At 41.0% G+C, this 9,560-nt stretch overlaps 1 protein-coding gene across 1 annotated transcript in view; it reads left to right on the top strand.

The window, feature by feature from the left end:
* The first annotated feature begins 5,272 nt into the window (after window positions 1-5,272).
* Corin (corin serine peptidase) overlaps window positions 5,273-9,560 on the top strand; it is a 148,302-nt gene continuing 144,014 nt past the window's right edge. Inside the window, exon 1 of the mRNA XM_034982603.2 lies at window positions 5,273-5,340. The gene's annotated coding sequence lies outside the window, so the exon portion shown is untranslated. The remainder of the gene's footprint in view (window positions 5,341-9,560) is intronic.

The raw sequence follows: 9,560 nt of genomic DNA, 5'->3' as shown, positions 1-9,560 counted from the left end.
TAGCCGGTTCGTAGATCGCTCGTAGCTGCGTAGTACGTAGGTGTGACTTTGTTGTTGTTTTGACGCCCTACTCTACATTGTTGGGGCATTTCAAAATATTTTTAGACCAATTCCCAAGTTATACTAGAGTGAACTAGGTTATACCTCATAGACCGGAGCTCTTCCCTAGAGTGAAAAATAAGTGTAGTCGTTACTTGACGTTTAAAAATCTATTAAAGTATACTCCTAAAAAAAGCATATTATACCTACAGGCTACAGTCGAAGACTATGTAAATGATAAAAAAAAGCTTGGATTTGACTCGCTCCAGCAATGCACGGGGCTGTAGTATGGTATAATAATATTGGGAATTGAACACTTGAAAAGAACAACCGCCGAGTTTCTTGCTGGTTAAACTAATTAAACTAAGTATTTAACCATTCAAAAACACTTGTAAAAGTTCACTTGAATAAAAATATATTCTATTCTATTCTACTTAAATATGAACGAATTTCGGTCAGGGGCAAGAGATATTATAGTAAACTAGATGATGCCCGCGACTTCGTCCGCGTGGATTTAGGTTTTTAAAAATCCCGCGGGAACCCTTTAATTTTCCAGGATAAAAAGTAGCCTATGTCCTTCGCCGGGATGCAAGCTATCTCTGTACCAAATTTCGTCAAAATCGGTTGAACGGTTGAGCCGTGAAAAGCTAGCAGACAGACAGACAGACAGATAGACAGACAGACAGACAGACAGACACACTTTCGCATTTATAATATTAGTATGGAAGTATGGATTAGGGTGTACGTACCACGACCGGAGAGAGATCAGACGGTAGACGAACGGGAACCACAAAACGCACTCGATTGATCGATTTGTGTGGTGCTGCGTGGTGACTGGTGGTGGTGCGTATTGCTTGCCTGGTGGCTGCTTCTTCCTGCATGTTTAGCAGTGGGAGGGCGGGCGGTGCATTTCGCATGCTGCATGTTGCACCATACAGATTTGACCTGTTTCAGCGGATTATAGCAAAATAAGCTTTTGGTTCATTGTATATCATGGACTTCCGCAAAGTAACGCCTTCTTCTATACAACAGTATTGTATGTTATTATAGTAGTGATGTGAATGTATTATTCGGCTCGAATGTAATAACGTAAGATGTGCGGTGTACTCGTGGATTATCTCTTCCACTCTACTCTACTCCACTCCACTCCACTCCACTCCACTCCACTCCACTCCACTCCACTCCACTCCACTCCACTCCACTCCACTCCACTCCAGCGCCCGGCGACGCTGCTGGCACGTGTCTGTGGCTACAGGTAAACAACCGGAGAGATGTCAGACCACTAGAGCGAGCAATATACCTTCAACCTACAAAAACAGCAGTATGCTTGTTGTATTTGGCAGAATTCTAGTAATATGTAATATCCTACCTACTTTTACTCTGCTTATCAATAAAATAGCTTTTTTTTACCATTTTGACTCAACTCTTATTGTAGCACTAGCTTATTACCGCGACTTCGTCCGCGTGGACTACACAAATTTCAAACCCCTATTTCATCCCCTTAGGGGTTGAATTGTCAAAAATCCTTTCTTAGCGGATGCCTGCGTCATAATAGCTATCTGCATGCCAAATTTCAGCCCGATCCGTCCAGTAGTTTGAGCTGTGCGTTGATAGATAAGTCAGTCAGTCAGTCACCTTTTCCTTTTATACATTTAGATTACACACTCAGACGAGGCGCTTAGGCGTGGCACCTGGCGAGTGACGCTGAGGCAAAACGTAGTTCTCCACACGCTCGGCTCACGCCCGTTCGGTACTCTCATTCCGTACATTGTCTTGATTACGAGACTTTTGAGTCCACCAATCACAACAAAGCATTCTCCTTTGTCCCCCGCCAAAATTTTACAATTTTGTTTGCATACAATGTATATGCGTACTTGCCCGGGTATCTTTAAAACAAGAGTGAATAGGCATCTTCTAGGTAAACGCGTCCCATCTTAGGCCACATCATCACTTCCCATCAGGTGTGATTGTGGTCAAGCGTACACCTATAATGAATTAAAAAAAAAAAACTTTTCAGGTTGAATCCTCTGTGACGAGTATACATCAATAACTCTGCCTACCGCATAGCTTTCTTTATGGTAAACTGGTAAACTTTTTAGGGTTACGTACCTCAAAAGGAAAAACGGAACTCTTATAGGATCACTTTGTTGACTGTCTGTCTGTCGAGAAACCTACAGGGTACTTCCTGTTGATCTAGAATCATGAAATTTGGCAGGGTAGGTAGGTTTTATAGCAGACATTCGGGAAAAAATCTGTAACCACGAGTTTGTGGTTACATCACACACAAAAAAAAAAATTGTGGTCATGAACTAATAATTAGGATTTTCTATTTTCAAAGTAAGATAGCTATATCATGTGGGGTATCATATAAAAGGTCTTCACCTGTGCATTCTAAAACAGATTTTTATTTATTTTTATGCATGATCGTTTTTGATTTATCGTGCAAAATGTCGAAAAAATACGACTGTAGTAGGGAACCCTCGTTGCGCGAGCCTGACTCGCACTTGGCCGGTTTTTTCGTTTACGTCTACGAGGCTTGCTTCTTCAGTGATATGACACCTCTATGGGAAATACACGTTTAGAATATTGTGTATTCTAAGTTTCAACATACATTTACATTGGTAGCTAATTGTAGTTAACAAGTCAAGCAATTTATCTCTCCGGTACGATGCCGCGTACAAACTGATTGGGGTTATAAGCCTATTATGTAGAATACTAGATATTATCATCCATCTAGTCACAATTAATATTAAAATGCCGAAAGTTTGTATGTGTGTGTGTGTTTGTTTTTGTTACTCTTTCACGGAAAAACTACTAAATGGACTAGTTTCATTAATTGGAGACTCCCCAATATAGTGGTCTCCGGGTCGACGGAGCCCCGCTTTGAGTGGCTCCTTTTTTTGTGGGTGGTTTAAAAAGAAATAACCACGACCTAACCTAACCTAACCCATCCAAGTCGGAGTGCCCTAAGTCCTGAGCTCGCTTCGCTCGCTCTTGATAGTGGAAGCGGGGGGAGGAAAGAGTACCCCACTATGCAATGGAGCCATCCATTTTTTCCAACCTGAAAAGGACACAATAGCTCTAAGAGCATAAACTTTGTTCAACCCGACATTATCTAGCCAGAGTTGGGTAGACCTGAGCATGGGTAAATTCCGAATTAAAATTTATTTTAGGTACTTATTATTAGAACTTTACCCAAAACGTTTGAGTAACTAAGTAAACCCGTGTAAACCTACGTTTACTACGTCTTCTAGCATTACCCGTTACATATATAAAAGTTTGGAATCGTGAAAGCGTGGAATCGAAAAGGAATCGATCGAGCTCCGGCCGCTTCGTTTCCGACGCTTCTGTCGCCAATACGTACTATACCGTTATGTAACTAAATGCCGCGAATAAATATTTACTTACTGACCATTTTTAGGGTTCCGTACCTCAAAAGGAAAGAAGGAACCCTTATAAGACCATTATACATGTCTCACACCCGGCTTTACTCACGTGTTTAGTCGACGTTAGCCCGACTAGTTTATATATTTATATGTTATAATAACTATCTGCATGTCAAATTTCAGCCCGATCCTTCGTGTAGTTTGAGCTGTGCGTTAATAAGTCAGTTAGTCAGTCATCTTTTCATTTTATATACTTAGATTTAGATTTAGCCAGAGAATACCCTATACAAAGAAACTTAGAAATTTTACCTTTATAATAACAGATGTAAAAATTCAGCCGTTCGTCAAAACGGCAAAATACGTTTATCGATAAAAATCATAAAGCTCGTAAGAAAGCTCAGAGTCACTCAGCGGGCGATGGAGAGAGCTATGTGCGGAGTTTCTCTACGTGATCAAATCAGAAATGAGGAGATCTGTAGGAGAACTAGAGTAAACGACATAGCTCAACGGCCATAACTGAAGTGGCACTTGGCAGGGCACATAGTTCGAAAAACATTAGGGTACCAAGGTGCTAGAATGTACTGGAAAGCACATCGTTGGCAGACCTCCCACTAGATGGACGCGGGGACGACATCAAGGTTCAGGCGGCGCAAGACCGTGGCACGTCGTGGAAGTATCTACGAGAGATCTATATGCAGCAGTGGACTTCCATCGTTGATGATGATGATGATGACGCTTATTTCTGAAAAAAAATATAACGTATTACACCCCGTGAGCAACCGTAAAATATTAACCAACCGACACTTTTAATTAGCCATTAAAGCAACATCTAATTCACTTGTAGATTCCATCTACAGAAAAGAAAAAAAAAACATTAAAGTAGAAAAGATTTCGCTCATTTACAACCATCGCAACATAATTAAGAAAAGAAAACATTTCGTGTTATACCAACCAAAAAAGAGAACTTATAAACTGAATTTTACTTTACATCGATTATTTTTTATGGGTTTGTTTGAACGTGGACGTATGAAACGATCAATGTAAAGCGAATTCTTGTCGTCTTCATTGGAGTGGAAGGGCCCCGGTCTAGCTCTACGTGCCCGATAAAACCCGCGAGCTCGCTAAAGCCTTCCATCCAGCTTTAGTATATTATAGCTTGAAGGTTACATTTAGGGTTGGTTTTATACCAACATACTTTTTTAGGGTTCCATACCCTGAGGATGCCAACGGGCCCTATTAATAAGCCTCCGCTGTCCGTCCATCTGTCTGTCAGCGGGCTATATCACACGGAACGTTATAGGTAGACAACCCTCCACCTCTCATGACCCCACCAACCTCTCGGTTAAATGGGCCGAATCGCGGGAGGGCCCGTTTGTAACTTGCTCTTGGCGTTTTCCCGGTGCGCCTTCTTGACTCTCTACAAATTATTTTCTCCTCCTTGTCCCTTATGCTCACTCAGCCCCCTTGGGGACTAGATGTCACTAGCCCACGTTATAGGTAGAGTTAAAATTTTCACAGAATGTGTATTTATTTAGCAGCAGTGAAGAATTAATAAGCCACGATCACTCTGTCAAGAGTGAACGATTGAAAAGAAGAAGAATTACCAAGTGGAGAATGGCGTATACGCGCAGTAGTAGACGCGCGGATAACTCTCTCCTGACTCTTTCTTTACATTTTCATACGATACATATTTTACTAACGATTTTCCGCCAGATTTGTCCTTGGCGTAAGCGAAGCTACGGCTACGCGATCGGTTGGCTGTGCCGCCTGCCTAGCCGGTGCGCGAGGCTGGGGGGCGCGTCAGATGGCCGCCTACGCGCGAGCCAGCGGACGTCTGTCACAGCGGCGGCGCCCGGCGCGCGGCGCGCCCGCTGCTAGCGGTCGGTAATCGTGCACTATACAACCCCACTTACGGGTAAGTTTATACAACACACGTCGATGTATGTAAACCATCTAGTAAAAAGATTGACTGAAAATCGCCGCCGTTGTAGTGTTTCTTGAGGTACAACAGCATTTTTTTCTGAGTCAATACCTTTCTGCAAGAAAACCTCGAATTTGTACGAAAAGTGGTTTAGTCTAGATTAAAATTTTAAAATAATATGATGTTATTGTATTTTTGTTTATTATCATTACTTACACTTATGGGTAAGTTTATACTATACAAATTGATAAAGGTAACCGTTTTTACAAGAGTTGACTGAAAATCGCTGCTGTTTTAGTGTTTCTTGAGATTTTACGGCATTTTTTTTGCTGAATCGATACCTTTTCTCCAAGAAAACACCTTGAATTTGTGCGGAAAGAGGTTATAGCCTTGATTAAAATTATAATATGATGTTACTATATTTTTGTTTATTATCATTAATTTGGTGGTTTTTCCCATTTACGGGTAAGTTTATACAACACACGTCGATGTATGTAAACCGTTTAGTAAAATGATTGACTCACAATCGTTGCTGTTGTAGTGTTTCTCGAGGTTCTACGGCATTTTTTTGCTGAATCGATACTTTTTCTCCAAGAAAACAACTTGAATTTGTGCGAAAAGCGGTTTACTTTCCCTGGCTTGGTTTAAACTATAAAATACTAGATGATGCCCGCGACTTCGTCTGCGTGGACTTAAGTTTTTGAAAATCCATTGGGAATTATTTGATTTTCCGGGATAAAAGGTAGCCTATGTCCTGGGATGCGAGCTATCTCTGTACCGAATTTCGTCAAAATTGGTTAAACGGATGAGCCGTGAAAGACTAGCAGACAGACAAAAACACTTTCGCATTTATAATTAGTATGGATTTAGTGGTTTTTTCCCCACTTATGGGTAAATTTATATTATAATACACATTTATATACGTACCTAAGCGTTTTACTAGGGTTGACTGAAAATCACTGCTGTTGACCGTAAAAAATGCCGTAGAACCTTGGGGAAACCCTAAAATAGCCTGTTGTAGAGTTTCTCAAGGCACCTACTAGGCACTACTTACAGCGTTTTTGCTGAGTCGATATCTTTTCTCCAAGAAAACAGAAATTTTGTACGGAAACCGGTTTTTGAAATAAAAGTGATGCTAATTTTCTATTTACTGTCATGAATTTACTGATTTTTGATTAGATGAAATCTAAATCAAATATTTTTGTTAGAAGTAACAGTTTATTTCTTGTACCTACAATAAAGTTTTATTTTAATATTAATTTTTAATAATTTATAATCGCGTAGTAGGTTTTTTAATTTTTGAATAATAACCAGAACGATGGGTATTATTTAAAAACACAACATAGTATATTTGTACACTTCTTCTTTCTTTCTTCATTCTGGGCCGGTTTCCGCACTTAAACGTTTCCGTCTGTTGTGCGTGCATCACCCCTCCCCGCCGAAGTCTTCACTCCAGCCATCCAAGCTCACTCCAGAAGCCGAGTAGACCGCCCAGGTTGCCGAGGGCTTCTTGGAGTGAGGTCGGGGAACCTAAATGGCGTTCGCGTTGCTCTGCTACGCCCGTGCACTCATGCAGGCCCTGCACAGAGGACTGTCGATGACACCTATAACGAAAAGGTGTTTGTTTAGTGGGCTATGCCCTGTTATGAGTCCCACCACCTTCCTAAGTTTACCTCTGTCCAGGCGGAGTAGTTTGTTAGTTTGACGTTTGTCTATGTTAGGAAAAGCCTCTTTGGCTTGCCTGCAGTCTGTTGTGTTAGCCCATAGTTTAGAATGTTCTTTTAGTGTTAGTTCATGCAACCAGGTTTTATACTCACTGAAGGGTATGGGTACGATTGGTTCTGGCCCTGTCACCTTCAGTGTCGTAGCCTTTCGTGCTAGTGCGTCTGCTGCCTCGTTTCCCTGGTCTCCATCATGTCCTTTGACCCACCTTAGGGTGATGTCGTTTGACATGGCGAGAGTTTGCAGAGCCTTGTGGCAGTCTTGTATAAGTTGGGAGGTCGTCGAGAATCTAGCCAAGGCTTTAAGAGCAGTTTGGCTATCAGAGTTAATGTTAATCTTAAAGTTTGTTACCTGTCGATTGGTCATGGATATAGCCGCGGTCATAATGCCCACACACTCTGCTTGGAAGACAGAGTTTTCCTTACCGAGTGCGTGACTTATCCTCATGTTCAGTTCTTGGCAATAGGCTCCTGCACCTGTGCCAGTTTTGGTTTTGGATCCGTCGGTGTACACTTCTATTGCGTCTCGTGTTGACCTCGGATTCATATTCTTTCCTGTGTTTATCTTGTAGTTTTTGTCTAGTATGTGTTGTTTTTTGGTTCTGTCGCATTTCCACTCCAGACGTGGCTCTTTGTTTATGCTTTGCAAAAGAATTTTAGTATGCATTGTGTTGTGTTCTTTCCAATGACCCGAGGTTTTCAGTCTCAAGGCTATATTTATTTGTACACTTGCACACCATAAAATAGAGTAAAAACATCTTAGCATACTTTATTATGGTTTTTTTTTTTTTTTTTTTAATTCACATACAAGTTAGCCCTTGACTGCAATCTCACCTGGTGGTAAATGATGATGCAGTCTAAGATGATAGCGGGCTAACCTGGAAGGGGTATGGCAGTTTTTATTAAACCCATGCCCCTTTGGTTTCTACACGGCATCGTACCGGAACGCTAAATCGCTTGGCGGCACGGCTTTGCCGGTAGGGTGGTAACTAGCCACGGCCGAAGCCTCCCACCAGACAATCTTAAAACACAGGAAAAAAATGAGTTGTTTTGGTGTTTATATAAGTGTGTATGGACAGTATTGATTTATTTTACACGTGAAAAAGATTACGGCCTTTTATTATTAGTCATTTGGTTCGTTAAGGTTCTACAAAGAGCCCACGCCTGGAATAACTTTGCCTATATTTGTGTCGGAACTTGGGCATACAATGGCTCGTGGTATGAATTTATGCCTGCCTTCACAAAAACCAGTCAAGTGTGAGTCGGATTTACACTTGAAGGGTTCCGTAACTTCCGCATCATCAAGATATAACAGTATGTACTATATTTTTTTTAATTTGCATGGCAGCCATTTTGAAATTCGCGATCTTGGTTTTTATTATTTGTTGTCATAGCGGCAATACAAATAAACTGAAAATTATTAAATTATTGAAATTATTAAATCATTTTGAAAGAAATCTTTATCTGTGTAACCAACCTGTTTAAAAAAAAGTGATAAGAATCCGCTAAAAATATATATTAGGTACTCGAATAAATTCGAGTTACCTATAGAGTTTTTTCTACTTCAGCGGAAGGGAATAGTTAATTTGGATTTCGAGTTAACGGGGTTTGAGATAAATAGGTGCCACTGTATTACCCAGGGAAGCTGTGGTAGCCTAGTGGTTAGGACGTCCGTCTTCCAATCGGAGGTTGGGGGTTCGATCCCGGGGGCGAACCTCTAACTTTTCGGAGTTATGTGCGTTTTTAAGCAATTAAAATATCACTTGCTTTAACGGTGAAGGAGAACATCGTGAGGAAATCTGCATGCCTGAGAGTTCTCCATAATGTTCTCAAAGGTGTGTGAAGCCGATCCGCACTTGGCCAGCGTGGTAAACTATGGCCAAAACCCTTCTCACTCTGGGAGGAGTAGAGCTCTGTAGTGAGCCGGTGATGGGTTGATCATGATGATGATGATGTATTACCCAGGTGAACAAAGTGGAATATACTTCGGCCCATCCCGTAAACGTTCAAGCTTATTCTTCTATAGAAACCATAATATTTATAATGAAAAATAATAACGATGAGGAAGGTAAACTTTTTGAAGAGAAACTCGAAAGCTTCTTATCAAAGTAGGCTTTTACCTTTAAGCTTCTTTAAGTGGTCTGTGGACTCAGTGGAGGAGGAAGTAAGCTTTATCCTTTTGTTACGTATCTAAAACACGATATTGTATCACTGTTATCAGTACCCTTATTATAAATGCGAAAGTGTGTTTGTTTGTTGGTTTGTTGTTTTGTTGGTTTGTCCTTCAATCACGTCGCAACGGTGCAACGGATTGACGTAATTTTTTGCATGGGTATAGATAAATACCTGGAGAGTGACATAGGCTACTTTTTTCCTGGAAAATCAAAAAGCTCCCACGGGATTTTAAAAATCTAATTCCACGCGGACGAAATCGCAGGCATCAGCTAGTTAGATATACTCATACGAGAAAGTTACTAGCTTACGCTCGCGCTT

This window comes from Maniola hyperantus, chromosome 2 (assembly GCF_902806685.2).
Source record: "Maniola hyperantus chromosome 2, iAphHyp1.2, whole genome shotgun sequence".
Taxonomy (NCBI): Eukaryota; Metazoa; Arthropoda; class Insecta; order Lepidoptera; family Nymphalidae; genus Maniola; species Maniola hyperantus.
Note: the sequence above shows the minus strand (reverse complement) of the source record. Positions and strands in the feature narration are given on the sequence as shown.